Here is an 18,668-nt window from a genome sequence, read left to right as displayed (position 1 = left end):
CAAATGAGTTCTATTAATTTTTGAAGGATATGTTCAAGAATGATCTACTCTGTTTTCTCCAAGAATTCTTCAATAACGCTGTTGACCTAACCGGCATTAATAAGCTAAAAGCTAGAGCCGCTGGACTGAGTCCATCACGGCGAGATGAGAGAACTCGACACCATGGGGGTGGAAATAATTGCTACATCCTGTTCTAAAATCCGAGGCAAGAAACACAACATGATGTTTGATGATAAGAGTTAGTCTGAACCCTACATCTACAGGGGCTCTTGTTCATGTTCTACTTCATGTATATTAGGTCAATATATATAATGTAACAGAATGAGACTCTGAAGGGGCAGTTTTACTCATCAAAACATGGTCTGCTACAGATGTTCAGGCTTGAGAGCCATGATGCGGTTGGATGGAATTTTCATAGAACAATACGAGGGTGAAAAATGAACGAGATTGAAACACACTCCCTAGGCGCCAGGGGAAGTTCTGAAACTCAGGAAACTACAAGAGCCACTGGACGCAGCCCATTGCAGCGAGTCGAGAGAACTTAACAGGTGGTGCCATTGCAAATTCAAGGCGTGGAGAAACACAACATCTAGACACGACGCTCGACGATGCAGTCCGACTGAATCTTGCATCTAAACAGTTTTTGGTGTCCACCAGGAAGTGGGGCATTGTTTGATCAACATGAGAGGTTAGCTGTAATATGCACCTAAAAGGAGTATATAGAGAAGGCATTCGGAGGCGGTGAACTGCATAGTATTACCGATCACCCTCCAGGTGCAGATCATATATACATGTTTACACCTTTCGGAACTCATCAACAGAAAATTGGCAGTACATTTTCACTATAATACAAACATACCTGATAATCATGATTTGGTTGAACAGAAATTTTAAGAACAATGCTATGGTCAAAAATAGAAGATCAATGTCCGCTCCTAAGCTAGGGAAGTTCTGAAACTTGGGAAGCTAAAAGCTAGAGACGCTAGACAGAGTCCAGCATCACAGTGAGCTAAGAGAAGTTGACAGCATGGGGGTGGCGATAAAATGGAGTTCATCTGAAGCCTACATAGCCTACATCTACAGGAGCCCTTGTTCAGGTGCTACTTCCTGTACATTAGATCGCTATAATGTACTCATTCCGTCCCATAATATATGATCGTTTTGCAAGCTGTTTTAGCTTGCAAAACTATCTTATATTATGGGATGGAGGGAGTAACAGAAAGAAGCCCTGGAGCAATTACAGCAACATGACGTCCAGACACGACCTTTTTACAATGGAATTCAACCAAATCCTACATCTAAACATCTAGACAGTTTTTGCTGTCCGCCAGGAAGCGGGGCATTGTTTGATCAACGTGAGAGGTTGACTGTAATATGCACCCTAAAAAGGAGACTAGTTAACAGAGAGACAACATTCAGTGATGGTGAACTGTATATTGATGCCCAGACCAATGAGAAGCATCAGTGAAACAAGAGGCTGGTTCTAGCAATTATCATTCTAGCCTTGCACACTCTGACTAAACATTCTGTAGTTTTCCAAAAATATAACTGCCCTAACATTAGCACTCGACATGTAGCAATAACTGAATTCACAAGATTAATTGAGATGAGCAAGCCACCATGCAAAAACTAAGCAATGGTACCCCTTATGGGAGATGAATCCAAAAACTGGATAAAAATTGGGAAGCAAACTGACCAAACTATGCATTCTCTAGCAAATTCAACAAAGGAGGACATGATTGTTGCTGCTTCAAGAAACTAGAAGTTCCTCATTACAAGATAATCCATTCACCCGCTTACGCATGCTAACAACACGGGGAAATTATCAAGCATGCTACCAAAAGCCAACAAGCACCGCTAAAAAAGCTACTGAATACCTGCAGAATTGATCACAAGGCTCATGTCACCTCCAACTCCAAGTGGTTTGGTAATCTTTCCTGTTGATGAAAGCGGCATCCTGCCCTTAACCATATTCAATCCTACATCGTCAACGATCGTGCCGCAACTGAATGACTCACCTTTCCTCTATTTCTGCAATTTCCCATTCTGCAAACATAGATTTGTAAGTGTGATTGCAAAAAGGAGATGGCATGATAGAATATAAAACAACCAGTTAGGTAGCCATAAGCATAATTAGGTGCAACATTCTAGTGTTACATAGCACACAAAGTTTGCTCACAGCTGAACAATCAAATGTAACTTTCAATCTGATTAGAGATTCAAGTAGTGTTGTGCCCAGATCACAAAACAAAAAAGAGGAAAAGGAAGAACGCAGAGATGTACCCGGCAGATGGTAGAAACTCATGTATGGAATTGAAGTACGGTATTGCCGTCTCTAGCACAACTTCTTTTTGTGTAGTGACTTGAGATTAACCTTGTGGATGCCAAAATCTGTGGACACAAAAATGATATCAGTGCCCTCCACAGATCCAGGCAGTCTGATTCTTTCCTCAGGATCTTGGATGGAACGAAGTTCCTTGAAATCAACGACTCTAAGACAAGAATTTTGGGACGAGGGAGTATTTGGTAAATAATTACCATACACTTGTAGTAATAGGAAAGGGGAAAAAAGAAGGCTGGTAGCAGCTCAGTGACGAAAATCAAGCGAAAGCTGGATTAGATAGCTCTATCTGCATTGGTAATCATCACAGCCGAAAAACTCTCAACTGCCTGCTGGATTTATTTTAGATGTTGGTGTATGTGACCTACACAAAGAATAATGAAAAGCAATAAGCAGGAGGTCCGCAAGGTTGCAATCAACAACGCTAATAGCTAAACCCATGACATATATAGACCGAACTGTCAAAGATTAAATAGAGCAATTCTCAAAAATAGAGCAGTCATCCATAATTCTGTTGTAGCACAAAAAAGCTCAGTATGAATGATCTTTTATTGTAGTGGGCCAAAAAAGAAAATCTAGAATCGATTTAGCTTATGCTACATTATGAGCAGGTTCGTTATCACCTGGGAGGAATGATCCTAGAAAAATCTCAGAGCATGTGTGTTACTATAGAGGCTAGTGTTGTCCAACTAGAGATAAGAATGCTCGGCCCATAGAGCCATAAGACACAGAGAAGGATCCATCAATAAGTTAGAACTGTAGTTATCAGAAATGTGTTAATGTGATCTATATATATACTCACAATCATCAGTGCACCGCCAATCACTGTCATAGATGATCTCATCATCATCCAGCATTTCATGTTCAGTGGGAACAAAGTCTTAATTATACCCCAACAACCATCATGGTGTCGCAAAATGAAATTAGTATACAAGTCTGAACCTAGTTTGCTATAAAACTCATTCTTCTATCGACAATGTTCCGATCTTCCAAGTAAAAAAAAACTCTTGAATCAGGGAATACTAACTGCCAGCCTTTGCTTTACAGTAAAAGAGAAGTCAACACAAGAAAGCTGAAAAAAACTAATAGGCAACTTCACCTGAAAACCACACTTAGCTAACCCACTGTCAAAAGAGTATGTGCCTAACCCATATATCCTGATAGTAATGCTGCAGCATGCAGGTTCATTAGAGCATTGATCATCATTCTTACTCCAGTATTCAACATCGACAATGAATCTGCATCTACACCTTGCCGTACCCGTGCAGGCAATCAAACCTTAGCCCAACGTAACAGAGCCATAGCTCCATGAGCAAATAAAGCACTGAAACTGTAAGACCTTACAAACCAAGTAAGTACAACATTCAAACTTAGGGTCCATCAGCAATTGGAAGATGCCAACTTACAGCTACCATACAAAACTTTGGGAACCTACTTGTCATCATAGGTGGATATGTATCACACAACAATAAAAACAAAAGAACAACGTTAACGTATAGGTAACGAAGGATTCCCCAGCTGGACCGTTTATGAGCACTGATGGCATAAGTAAATTAACTACGAGCATGTCTCTCATTTCAGTGAGTGGCATGGTCAAAGGAACTAAGGAACACCGAAGGATAGAATTCAACAGTAGAGCTTCGCATTATGAACTGGTCACTCTCTGAACCAGGATTAAAATGGAAATCGAAACATGAAAACATTGCACTGCATCACGGATTATGCCTGCATAGAAGATCAACCAAATCCCAGGCTGCACATAGTAAGATAGTCGCAAATGGGACAACAATGGAAATATGGAACACACCTGGGGCCAAGGCAGCTTAATGAAACATTCATGCTCTCCCATTTAAGCACAATCTTCGGGCATATAACAGAAGCACATGTTTTCCTTTTTCCCCATCAGAAAGTTGACATCATTAATTTCTCACGCTCTGCATAATATTTAAGTTAGTTATTGAAAGGACAAAGAACACATGTTTTCAGAATATAAACGATGCATGCTAAATATCAGAACCTGGTATGACATAATTTTCATGAACAATGGCAGTGCAGATAACCACCTTTTGTCAACAACCATATAGAACGAATGGGTTGCCAGCAAATTAGCAACCATGGGTGCAGAAGAACTTGATACAACAAACAAGAGATTGGGGGTGCAAACTCTTGTATCTTTTCCCACAAAGGGGCTATGTGATAAAACTCACTCTTACGTAATGGACCAGGAGAAATCTTTTTCCTCTATTTAAAATAACTTAAATGTTCTATTAAATAAACTATGGAAATAACTAGGACGATATGCATGTCCAGCATCTATCAACATTTCATGATTACAAAAATGACCGAGCAAATAGCCACCCAGTAAGAATGGCCATATGAAAACATCACCATCAGTCCTTCAGAACGATTCATGTGTCACTTTGCAATTTAGCATTCAAGTGTAATAACAGGCACAAAAAGGCCACTGTCTGAACCAGGATTAAAATGGAAATAGAAAGATGAAAATAGTTGATATTGAAACATCTTGAATAAGAGAATAATTTGCTAAAGGATGGAAGTGCAGCCTCAAAATGCAGACAATATTGAAACATACCCACACTACCAGGCACAAAAAGGCCACTCTCTGAACCAGGATTAAATGGAAATCAAAAGATGAAAATAGTTGATATTGAAACATCTCAAAAAAGAGAATAATTTTCTAAAGGATGGAAGTGAACCCTCAAAATGCAAAAAAAATTGAAACATACCCACACCATCTGGTACTGTTGCAGTGCTGCTTGCTCCCATCCACCAAAAGACACCTCACCAAGACATTGAAACATATATCTATTTCTCTAGGAAGCAAGGCTGAAGGCTTTAACACGATGCACTACCCATTTTGCTTGTCTACCTCGAGCACAGGGATTCTAAATGGAATTAATTCAACAGGAGAACTACATCTCACGTCATGATATTACACATCAAATTAAGTTCTACTTTATCCATGGCTACAGTCACAAGACAATCAAGTGCTCATAGTAGAAAACAGCCTATGAATGCATAAATTTATAATGTCTTTCACATGGTGTGGACTTTATAGTTATCACCTTATGACACACTGTGACTGTTCTCCGTGTGAGACTATGCTTTAAAGATCATGCAAAATATCTGCTACATTCACTGATATTTCTATACCACATGAAAACTGGCCCATAAACATTATGTTGTTCTTCGACAATGAAAAGAACTTCTTAAGGCAGAAAGGCACACAGTCGCAAGTGAAGCTTCTACCGACCAACCATTGTTTACTCGTCCTGTAAAATGACCATGTCAAAACTCATTTATATGACGCTACAAATAGATAAAAATAACAACATCATTGACGAAAACTCAAAGTTCAATGTATGTCATGGCAATACATGGCATCTGTTCTTGCATTTGAACCATACCACCACATGGATAAAAGAACCTAATCCTGGTGAAAATGAAACATAATTTTAAAATTTTAGTAGTTTGAGATGGCATCGAAGATGAGAGCAGTAGTGAAAACCTCAAACTCCAGCCTAGCATTACAGTGTTAGAAGAAATCTGTAGCCGTTGATCATAGGAATTAAAGCATATTAAGGAAAATAGAAGCTGAACTTTTAATTTCAGTATATATTAGGAAATGATGGAAGCACAACTCTGCAATATATCAAGCTTTACATAAATTATACATTGATAAGTGTGCAGTTCTGCTCCATGCTGAATAATGACTATAACAAAGGGAAATAATGAGGCTTAGACACATCACACATTGACATATTGGGGAAAAACCAGCGGAAATGGGGTATTATAAATCCTTAAAATTGAAACTTGTCACTGTGCTCCTAATGTTCTGAACCAACTATTAATAGACAGGACTGCAAATTTACCTGTGACCACAAGGAACGATGCTTGCTTCAAAGCAGATCCCAAACAAATCTGTGCAAAATCAAACACTAATCAGACTTGGAGATAATGATATATGCAATGACAATACATCAAATCAAGAAAAAATCAGTCTGCAGACACCCTTACAGCACAAGACGTCTCCTTCCTCGACCGATCCATACACGGCAGCTCACCTGCTTCCTTGGCTGATCCGGGCTTCTCCTACCCCTCCACCAAAGAAGCCTTTTAATTTTCCTCCTTATTTCCTTGTCATCTTCAAATTAACAGCAGATCAATTGTTTCCAAACAAAAAACTGGAAAACATCCCAAGGTCTGCAACCACATCCTCCTATATTTAGATTAGCCACCTTAAAATAAATTTTATCCAATTTATTACAGCGAGAGAGAGGGAGGGACCATGTCATGCACCATCTCTACATATTAGTTTTCATTATGGGGCAATACACTGTAGAAGGCATTTCTATACTTCTAACCACCATCCAAAAGACTAATCTTGGTGTATAGAACTGGTATCAGCACTTCAGGGAAAATTTTGAAGCACAAATCATAACCAAAATACTAATTTAAAACCACTAATAAACATTACATAGAGAAACCAACAATACTTTGGCCACTTCAAAACCTTCACCCTGGTAAAGAGCTACCACTTCGTGATTGTAACTCAAATGCAAGCTGATTTACAACAGTGATCCCTCGTGATAAATCATGAAACACCCAAGTATTTTCCTCTGCCGAGGTGAAAAGCAAAACAAGCTAAAAAGGTACACCTTCCGTCTCAAAATAAGTGTCACTGATTTAGTACAGCTTTGTACTTTGTACTAAATCAGCGACACTTATTTTGGGACGGAGGGAGTACTACAAAAGTAATGAAAATCAACAGAGCAAACTTAATCATAATCAGATGAAACCATAGCAAAATGCACAAAAATGATGAAGCAAAGCAAAAATGATGAAAAATCTGAACATCGATGCTACTGAAGGGTCCCCATCAAGCCAACAGAGACAATCTGGAAGATGGAACTGAAAATAAATATATCCATGCAAATTTTGCCGGTAATCCGGTCTTTTTTGCACAGGTTGCATTTCAATGTATTTCATCATGAAATTTTACACACATGTGGGTTACATCCTTACATACACGCATATTTTTTTTCAGAATTTTTTGAAACATAAAAGTTTGAATTTGAATTTTTCAAAAATAAAGGCCTCCATAGAGCTCGGTCTCCAAAACGCCATTCTCAAACATAACAAACAAATTAACAGAACAAGCCTGACCATGGCCAGATGAAACAAGCAAATTCACGAAACTGAAGAAGCCAAATGGCAATAATGCAAAATCTTTTAAACATAAGAGAAAGGATGCAAATTAAGGATTTTTATCAAGCCAATATATACGGATCTGGAAGATGAAAAAAATAAATATATCAAACAAAGGTTTACCGGTAATTTGTGTAAGATGGCAAAAATGAAGCCTGTCAGCACACACACACACACATGCACGCGCATGCTCGGAGAAGGGGGGGGGGGGGGGGGGGGGGGGGGGGGGGGGGGATCTAGGGAGGGAGGGACCATGTAATGTGCCATCTCTACATATTACTCCCTCCGTCCCATAATGTAAGGCGTTTTTCAAAAAAACTGTCTTACATTATGGGACGGAGGGAGTAGTTTTCATCATTGGACAATACATTGTAGAAGGCATTACTAATTGGTGTATAGAACCAGTATCAGGACTTCATGGACAATTTTGAAGCACAAATCATAACCAAAATACTAACTTAAAACCACTAATGAACATTACAGACAGAAACCAACAATGCTTTGGCCATTTCAAAACCTTCACCCTGGTAAAGGGCTACCACTTCAAGATCGGAACTCAAATGCAAGCTGATTTACAACAGTGATCAGTCATGATAAATCATGAAACACCAAAGATTTTCCTCCGCTGAGGTGAAAAGCAAAACAACAAGCTAAGAAGGTACTACAAAAGTAATGAAGAAATCAACAGAGCAAACTTAATCGTAATCAGATGGAACCACAACAAATGCACAAAAATGATGAAGCAAAGCGACATGATGCAAAATCTGAACCACAGCAATGCTATTGAAGGAATATGAAACTGAAAATAAATATATCCATGCAAATTTTGCCGGTTCTTAGTGTAAGGTAAAGAAACATAATGCCCTCAGGTGCCATAGGATGTAGCATTCACTGATGGCACACGAAATGATCTCCCTTTTGTCCATAAGGCATGTGAAAGATTGATCTGGTGTGAACTGCTGCTGCTGCTGTTGCATGTGCCATTATGAGAGAGAGAGAGAGAGAGAGAGAGAGAGGAGGACAGGGAGGAGAGGATCATGTCCAAGTGCCATCTCTACATTTTCAATTTTCATCATTGGGCGATGTATAGAAGAGAACACTTATATGATTCTATCCACCATCAAGAACAAAATGGAAAATCACGATTCTGTCACAATAGAAATTAAGTGCAAATGAAGGGTTCAGATAGCAAAACAAAGCAACAAACAAAAAGATACAACATAATAAACAAATTAACAGAACAAACCTGTCCATGATCTGAATCAAATTCAAAAGGTTGAAGAATCCAAATGGCAATAATACAAAATCTAAGCATAAGAGATAGCAGTGCAAATGGAGGGTTCACATCAAGCAAATATATACAGATCTGGAAGATGAAACCAAATAAATATATCAAACAAAACTTCGCCAATAATTTATGATACGAAAATAAAGTCTGTGCCTTCACATGTTCAAATATGTAGCATTCATTGATGGCACAAGAGATGATCTTCAATTCACCCGTAAGGGCATGAAGAAAGGTAGATGTCAATGTACGCGCGCGCGCCCACACACAAACATGAGAGGGGGGGGGGGGGGGGGGGGGGGAAGCGATCATGTCATGTGCCATCTCTTAGTTTTCATCATTAGGCAATACATGCTTCTAACCACCATTCCCAAAAAATACCATCATGATATAGTCAAAAACTCAACAGAAATTTTGGTGCAAAGCCAAAAGTTCACAGTTAGGATCTTATTAAATGGAAGATGTAATATGAGGTTAAACTGGTAAGAAAGGTAACTGAAAGAAAAACAGAAAAGAAATCAGAAGTATTTAATCACTATTCTGTAGCAAAAGCATGTCATATTTCCTACAAAGGAGCCAACCTGCATTCAAGAATAGCAAATGAACAGTTATTGACGTTAACTAGAATTCTCTTTTTTTTAATTGCAGTAGTGAACTACTCTTAAATCGGTACTATCTCCCCCCCCCCCCCCCCCCCCCCTGACACAGAACAAGGTAAAAGAAACAAAAACAAGAATATAGATGTACAAAAAATGAACCTCAGATGGACTGGTAACTTCTGTCAGTGTGATCCTACGCCATCATATCTAACACACGAAGGATGGGTGTGGCTGATTCAGTGCGACCAGTTAATTATCTTACCAAAACACTAGCCTGGATCTCGGCAAAGACAGGCAGGCGCACATGCATGGCCCAAAGCACTGCTTTACACATTGTGAGTTCCCGTTCCACCATTGGCTACTACACAATAGTATAACACCATGTGGTCCACACAAAACAGTTTGATTCAAATGAAAATCCCGAGAATTCGTATTACAACATGGCCCTAAGATTTCAGGTTCATCAAAAACCAATGCAGCGGGCTTCAAAGCAGGCACTGTGACGTGTCTGGGTGGACCAATAGAGAAGAGCAGGCGATGGTGGTGGTGGTGATGACAACGACGACGACGGCGGCGGCAGCCACAGCTGTCACCACGGTGACACATGAGCTGGTAGGAAGAGAAGGAAGAAGGGAACCAGCCCATCAGTCAGTGGCGGAGCTTGAGCAAAAGCAACGGCTAACCCAAGCACACATGCCTCAGAGCCTAGAACAGAGAAGGCCGGCGCTGTATTAGCCATTTCAGGGGCTTCAACCTTGCGAATGCAACGGCTGATCCCATTTCAAGCTCAAACCTGAGCGAATCAATCGATTTATCTATCCATCCCCACATGGGCCTTTCACCCCTAATCATCATCAGGCCTAGAGGAAGGAAAATCCATGCAACAAGGGAAAACATAGCATACACTACAAATGCCCAAAACGAACCACCAAAGTAAATCTAAGCCGAGATCGATCACAACAAAGCATCAAACCACCAGAAAGCCGAATGAAACAAAGAGGAAAATAGCCAAAGGAGATCAGCGCGGGTGATTCAGTGCAATTGATCAATTATCCTACCAAATCACTAGCCTAGGAGTGGTCCACACATTGTAAGATGGCATTCCATTCCACCATTGCATTGCATACCACACTACAATAAACACAATGTGCAGAAGCTGTCTGTTTTACAGTGTGTGCGATCATGCAAAAGAGTTCGATTCAGACGCAAAGACCGAGAATTCTGCATCACAACATGGCCCTCAGATTTCAGTTCCATTGCAGGCTAATGTGGCGGGCTCCAAAGCTGGCGCTGGGGCATGTCTGGGTGCACCGAAAGAAGCGGCGAGGCGAGGCAAGGCCATGGCAAAAGTGCGGCGGCGACGACGAGGAGGAGAAGGACGGAGAGGCAGACCTCAACAAGGGCCGGCCCTAGGTCAGTGGCAGAGCAACAGCTGACCCAGACACAGGCCTCAGCACCCAGAACAGAGAAGCCAGCGCCGCATTAGCCATTTCAGGGGGCTTCATTCAACCTTGCAACGCAACGGCTGATCGCTTTTCAAGCTCAGATCTGAGCTGATCTATCTATCTATCCATCCATCCACATCCCCGCATTGGGGGATTTCAGCCTAATCATCATCGGGCCAATCCAAGGGAAAATCCATGCAGCATGCGGAAAATATAGTACTACTAGTAGACTACAAATCACCAAACAGACTACGACCAAAGTACATCTATATCGAGATCGACCAGAACAAAGCATCAAACCACCAGAGAGCCGAAGGAATCAAAGGGGGAAATAGACGTAGGAGACGGGGCAATTTTGAAGCACAAATCATAACCAAAATACTAACTTAAAACCACTAATAAACATTACAGACAGAAACCAACAAATGATTTGGCCATTTCAAAACCTTCACCCTGGTAAAGGGCTACCACTTCGAGATCGGAACTCAAATGCAAGCTGATTTACAACAGTGATCAATCGTGATAAATCATGAAACACCAAAGATTTTCCTCCACTGAGGTGAAAAGCAAAACAACAAGCTAAGAAGGTACTAGAAAAGTAATGAAGAAATCACAGAGCAAACTTAATCATAATCAGATGGAACCACAATGCACAAAAATGATGAAGCAAAGCGAAAATGATGCAAAATCTGAACATAAGAGACAGCAATGCTATTGAAGGAAGATGAAATTGAAAAGAAATATATCCATGCAAATTTTGCCGGTTATTAGTGTAAGGTAAAGAAATGTCATGCCCTCAGGTGCCATAGATGTACCATTCATTGATGGCAAATGATCTCCCTTTTGTCCATGTGAAAGATTGATCTGGTGTGAACTGCTGCTGCTGCTGCATGTGCCATTATGAGAGAGAGAGAGAGAGAGAGAGAGAGAGAGGAGGATGAGGACGAGGAGGACAGGGAGGAGAGAATCATGTCCAAGTGCCATCTCTAAATTTTCAATTTTCATCATCGGGCGATGTATAGAAGAGAACACTTATATGATTCTATCCACCATCAAGAACAAAATAAAACATCACATTCTGTCACAATAGAAATTAACATAATCTAAGCATAAGAAATAGCAGTGCAAATGAAGGGTTCGCATCAAACAAATATATACAGATCTGGAAGATGAAACCAAATAAATATGTCAAACAAAACTACGCCAATTATTTGTGGTATGAAAATGAAGCCCGTGCCTTCACATGTTCAAATATGTAGCATTCATTGATGGCACAAGAGATGATCTTCAATTCACCCGTAAGGGCATGAAGAAAGGTAGATCCGCTGCCAATGTTTGTCTGTGTGTGTGCGCACACACACATGAGAGATGAGAGAGAGGGGGGAGGGATCATGGCATGTGCCTTGACATTAGTTTTCATCATTAGGCAATACATGCTTCTAACCACCATCCCAGAAAAATGCCATCATGATAGTCAAAAACTCAAAACAGAAAATTTGGTGCAAAGCCAAAAGTTCACAGTTGGTATCTTATTAAATGGAAGATGTAATATGAGGTTAAACTGGTAAGAAAAGTAACTAAAAGAAAAACAGAAAACAAATCAAAAGTGTTTTAATCACTATTTCTCTAGCAAAAGCATGCCATATTTCCTACAAAACAGCCAACCTGCATTCAAGAATGGCAAATGAACAGTTCTTGTAATGACAGGTGACACAGAATAAGGTAAAAGAAATGAAAACAAGAATATAGATGTATAAAAAACGAACCTCAGATGGACTGGTAACATCTGTCAGCGTGATCCTACGCCATCATATCTAGCACACGAGGGATGGGTGTGGCTGATTCAGTGCGACCAGTTAATTATCTTACCAAAACACTAGCCTAGATCTCGGCAAAGACAGGCAGGTGCACTTGCATGGCCCAAAGCACTGCTTTACACATTGTGAGTTCGCGCTCCACCATTGCCCACTACACAAGTCTAACACCATGTGCAAGCTGGCTGTTTTACAGTGAGTCCACACAAAACAGTTCGATTCGAATGAAAATCCCGAGAATTCGTATTACAACATGGCCCTCAGATTTCAGGTTCATCAAAGGCTAATGCAGCGGGCTTCAAAGCTGGCACTGTGACGTGTCTGGGTGGACCATAGAGAAGACCAGGCAATGGTGGTGAAGACAAGGACGACGACGGCAGCGACAGCTGTGTCACCATGGTGACACGTGAGCTGGTAGGAAGAGAAGGAAGAAGGGAATCAGCCCATCAGTCAGTGGCGGAGCTTGAGCAAAAGCCCAAGCACATGCCTCAGCACCTAGAACAGAGAAGGCCGGCGCTGTATTAGCCATTTCAGGGGCATCAACCTTGCGAATGCAACGGCCGATCCCATTTCAAGCTCAAACCTGAGCCGATCAATCGATCTATCTATCCATCCCCACATGGGCCTTTCACCCTAATCATCATCAGGCCAAGAGAAAGGAAAATCCATGCAACAAGCGAAAACATAGTATATACACTACAAATGCACAAACAAACCATGAAAGTAAATTTAAGCCGAGATCGATTAGAACAAAGCAACAAACCACCAGAAAGCCGAAGGAAACAAAGAGGAAAATAGCCAATAGGAGATTAGCTCGGGTGATTCAGTGCAATCGATTAATTATCCTACCAAATCACTAGCCTAGGAGTGCTCCACACATTGTAAGATGGCATTCCATTCCACCATTGCATACTACACTATAGAATATAACACAATGTGCAGAAGCTGTCTGTTTTACAGTGTGACCGTGCAGAAGAGTTCGATTCAGACAAAAATACCAGGAATTCTGCATCACAACATGGCCCTCAGATTTCAGTTTCATCGTAGGCTAATGCGGCGGGCTCCGAAGCTGGCACTGGGGCGTGTCTAGGTGAACCGAAACAAGAAGCGAGGCGAGGCCATGGCAAAAGTGCGACGGCGACGAGGAGGAGGAGGAGAAGGACGGAGAGGTAGACCTCAAAAAGGGCCGGCCCTAGGTCAGTGGCAGAGCTTCAGCGGAAGCAACAGCTGACCCAGACACAGGCCTCAGCGCCCATAACAGAGAAGCCAGCACCACATTAGCCATTTCAGGGGCTTCAACCTTGCAACACAACGGCTGATCGCTTTTCGAGCTCAGATCTGAGCCGATCTATCTGTTTACCCATCCATCCACATCCCTGCATTGGGGGTTTCAGCCTAATCATCATCGGACCAATCCAAGAGAAAATCCATGCAGCATGCGAAAATATACTACAAATCACCAAACAGACTACCAAAGTACATCTACGCCGAGATCGACCGGAACAAAGCATCAAACCACCGGAAAGCCAGAGAAATCGAAGGGGTAAATAGACATAGGAGACAGGGCAATGCAGCGGAGAACAAATCAAAAGTGTTTAATCACTATTTCTTTAGCAAAAGCATGTCATATTCCCTACAAAAGAGCCAACCTGCATTCACGAATGGCAAATGAACAGTTATTGAAATGACACATGACACAGAATAAGGCAAAAGAAACGAAAACAAGAATATAGATGTACAAAAAATGAACCTCAGATGAACTGGTAAGATCTGTCAGTGTGATCCTACGCCATCATATCTAACACACGACGGATGGGTGTGACTAATTCAGTGCAACCAGTTAATTATCTTACCAAAACACTAACCTAGATCTCGGCAAAGACATGCAGGCGCACATGCATGGCCCAAAGCACTGCTTTAGACATTGTGAGTTGGCGTTCCAGCATTGCCCACTACACAACAGTATAACATCATGTGCAAGCTGGCTGTTTTACAGTGAGTCCACACAAAACAGTTCGATTCAAATAAAAATCCTGAGAATTCGTATTACAACATGGCCCTCAGATTTCAGGTTCATCAAAGGCTAATGCAGCGGGCTTCAAAGCTGGCACTGTGACGTGTCTGGGTGGACCGATAGAGAAGACCAGGCAATGGTGGTGGTGACAACGACGAGACGGCAGCGACAGCTGTGTCACCATGGTGACACATGAGCTGGTAGAAAGAGAAGGAAGAAGGGAACCATCCCATCAGCCAGTGGCGGAGCTTGAGCAAAAGCAATGGCTAACCCAAGCACACATGCCTCAGCGCCTAGAACAGAGAAGGCCAGCGCTGTATTAGCCATTTCAGGGGCTTTAACCTTCCAAATGCAACAGTTGATCCCATTTCAAGCTCAAACCTGAGCCGATTAATCGATCTATCTATCCATCCCCACATGGGCCTTTTCACCCTAATCATCATCAGGCCATGAGAGAGGAAAATCCAGGCAACAAGCGAAAACATAGCATACACTGCAAATGCGCAAAACAAACCACCAAAGTAAATTTAAGCCGAGATCGATCAGAACAAAGCATCAAACCACCAGAAAGCTGAAGGAAACAAAGAGAAAAATACCCATAGGAGATTAGCGCAGGTGATTCAGTGTAATCGATTAATTATCTTACCAATAAGATGGCATTCCATTCCACCATTGCATACTACACTACAATATAAAACAATGTACAGAAGCTGTCTTTTTACAGTGCGACCGTGCAGAAGAGTTCGATTCAGACGAAAATACCAGGAACTCTGTTCACAACATGGCCCTCAGATTTCGGTTTCATCGTAGGCTAATGCGGCGGGCTCCAAAGCCGGCACTGGGACGCGTCTGGGTGAACCGAAAGAAGAGGCGAGGCGAGGCCATGGCAAAAGTGCGCCGGCGACGAGGAGGAGGAGAAAGACGGAGAGGCAGACCTCAACAAGGGCCGGCCCTAGGTCAGTGGCAGAGCTTCAGCGGAAGCAACGGCTGACCCAGACACAGGCCTCAGCGCCTAGAACTGAGAAGCCAGCGCCGCATTTAGCCATTTCAGGGGCTTCATTCAACCTTGCAACTTAACGACTGATCCCTTTTCGAGCTCAGATCTGAGCCGATCTATCTATCTATCCATCCATCCACATCCCCGCATTGGGGGTTTCAGCCTAATCATCATCGGGCCAATCCGAGGGAAAATCCATGCAGCATGCGGAAAATATAGTACTACTAGTAGACTACAAAGCACCAAACAGACTACGACCAAAGTACATCTACACCGAGATCGACCGGAACAAAGCATCAAACCACCGGAGAGCCAAAGGAATCGAAGGGGGAAATAGACGTATGAGATGGGCAATTTTGAAGCACAAATCATAACCAGAATACTAACTTAAAACCACTAATAAACATTACAGACAGAAACCAACAATACTTTGGCCATTTCAAAACCTTCACCCTGGTAAAGGGCTACACTTCGAGATCGAAACTCAAATGCAAGCTGATTTACAACAGTGATCAGTCGTGATAAATCATGAAACACCAAAGGTTTTCCTCCACTGAGGTGAAACGCAAAACAACAAGCTAAGAAGGTACTACAAAAGTAATGAAGAAATCACAGAGCAAACTTAATTATAATCAGATGGAACCACAACAAATGCACAAAAATGATGAAGCAAAAGGAAAAGCGAAAATAATGCAAAATCTGAACGTAAGAGACAGCAATGCTATTGAAGGAAGATGAAATTGAAAATAATATCCATGCAAATTTTGTCGGTTATTAATGTAAGGTAAAGAAACGTCGTGCCCTCAGGTGCCATAGATGTAGCATTCATTGATGGCACAAGAAATGATCTCCCTTTTGTCCATAAGGCAAGTGAAAGATTGATCTGGTGTGAACTGCTGCTGCTGCTGCTGCTGCATGTGCCATTACGCATCACGCAGAGAGAGAGAGAGAGAGAGAGAGAGAGAGAGAAGGAGGAGGAGGAGGAGGAGGAGGAGGAGAACAGGGAGGAGAGGATCATGTCCAAGTGCCATCTCTACATTTTCAATTTTCATCATTGGGCGATGTATAGAAGTGAACACTTAACATAATCTAAGCATAAGAAATAATAGTGCAAATGAAGGGTTTGCATCAACCAAATATATACAGATCTGGAAGATGAAACCAAATAAATATGTCAAACATAACTTCGCCAATAATTTGTGATATGAAAATGAAGCCTGTGCCTTCACATGTTCAAATATGTAGCATTCATTGATGGCACAAGAGATGATCTTCAATTCACCCGTAAGGGCATGAAGAAAGGTAGATCCTCTGCCAATGTACGCGCGCGCACACACACATGAGAGAGAGAGAGAAGGGGGGGGGGGGGATCATGTCATGTGCCATCTCTTGACATTAGTTTTCATCATTAGGCAATACATGCTTCTAACCACCATCCCGAAAAAATACCATCATGATATAGTCAAAAACTCAAAACAGAAATTTTGGTGCAAAGCCAAAATTTCACAGTTGGGATCTTATTAAATGGAAGATGTAATATGAGATTAAACTGCTAAGAAAAGTAACTGAAAGAAAAACAGAAAAGAAATCAAAAGTATTTTAATCACTATTTCTTTAGCAAAAGCATGTCATATTTTCTACTAAAGAGCCAACTTGCATTCACGAATGGGAAATGAACAGTTCTTGAAATGACACATGACATAGATAGAATAAGGTAAAAGAAATAAAAAAAGAATATAGATGTACAAAAAATGAACCTCAGATGGACTGGTAAGATCTGTCAGTGTGATTCTACGCCATCATATCTAACACACGAGGGATGGGTGTGGCTCATTCAGTGTGACCAGCATCTTACCAAAACACTAGCCTAGATCTCGGCAAAGACAGACAGGCGCATATGCATGGCCCAAAGCACTGCTTCACACATTGTGAGTTCGCGTTACACCATTGCACACTACACAACAGTATAACACCATGTGCAAGCTGGCTGTTTTACAGTGAGTCCACACAAAAGAGTTCGATTCAAATGAAAATCCCGAGAATTCGTATTACAACATGGCCCTCAGATTTCAGGTTCATCATAGGCTAATGCAGCAGGCTTCAAAGCTGGCACAGTGACGAGTCTGGGTGGACCAATAGAGAAGACAAGGCGGTGGTGGTGATGGTGATGACAACGACGATGACGGCGGCGACAGCTGTGTCACCACGGTGACACATGAGCTGATAGGAAGAGAAGGAAGAAGGGAAACATCCCAACAGTCAGTGGCGGAGCTTGAGCAAAAGCAACGGCTAACCCAAGCACCCATGCCTCAGCGCCTAGAACAGAGAAGGCCGGCACTGTATTAGCCATTTCAGGGTCTTCAACCTTGTGAATGCAACGGCTGATCCCATTTCAAGCTCAAACCTGAGCCGATCAATCGATCTATCTATCCATCCCCATATGGACCTTTCGCCCTAATCATCATCAGGCCAGGAGAAAGGAAAATCCATGCAACAAGCGAAACATAGTATACACTACAAATGCACAAAACAAACCACCAAAGTAAATCTAAGCCGAGATCGATCAGAACAAAGCATCAAACCACCAGAAAGCCGAAGGAAACAAGGAGGAAAATAACAATAGGAGATTAGCGCGGGTGATTCAGTGCAATCGATTAATTATCCTACCAAATCACTAGCCAAGGAGTGCTCCACATTGTAAGATGGCATTCCATTCCACCATTGCATTGCATACCACACCAGAATATAACACATAAACACAATGTGCAGAAGCTGTCTATATTACAGTGCAAAAGAGTTCAATTCAGACGAAAATACTGAGAATTCTGTATCACAATATGGCCCTCAGATTTCAGTTTTCATCGCAGGCTAGTGCGGCGGGCTCCAAAGCTGGCACTGGGGCATGTCTGGGTGAACCAAAAGAAGCAGCGAGGCGAGGCGAGGC

At 41.7% G+C, this 18,668-nt stretch overlaps 1 long non-coding RNA gene across 1 annotated transcript; it reads right to left on the bottom strand.

Moving 5' to 3' along the window:
* Window positions 1-1,685: 1,685 nt before the first annotated feature.
* LOC125544967 lies at window positions 1,686-7,713 on the bottom strand. Its single transcript, XR_007299856.1, has 6 exons — window positions 6,380-7,713; window positions 6,235-6,283; window positions 4,149-5,634; window positions 2,539-2,705; window positions 2,284-2,391; window positions 1,686-2,046 (listed from the first exon to the last, which is right to left on the bottom strand). It is a non-coding gene; the product is annotated as an uncharacterized LOC125544967 (long non-coding RNA).
* Between the last annotated feature and the right edge of the window lie 10,955 nt (window positions 7,714-18,668).

Source organism: Triticum urartu, chromosome 1 (genome assembly GCF_003073215.2).
Source record: "Triticum urartu cultivar G1812 chromosome 1, Tu2.1, whole genome shotgun sequence".
Lineage (NCBI taxonomy): Eukaryota > Viridiplantae > Streptophyta > Magnoliopsida > Poales > Poaceae > Triticum > Triticum urartu.
The sequence above is the reverse complement of the archived record's forward strand: the minus strand, read 5'-3'. Positions and strand labels throughout refer to the sequence as shown.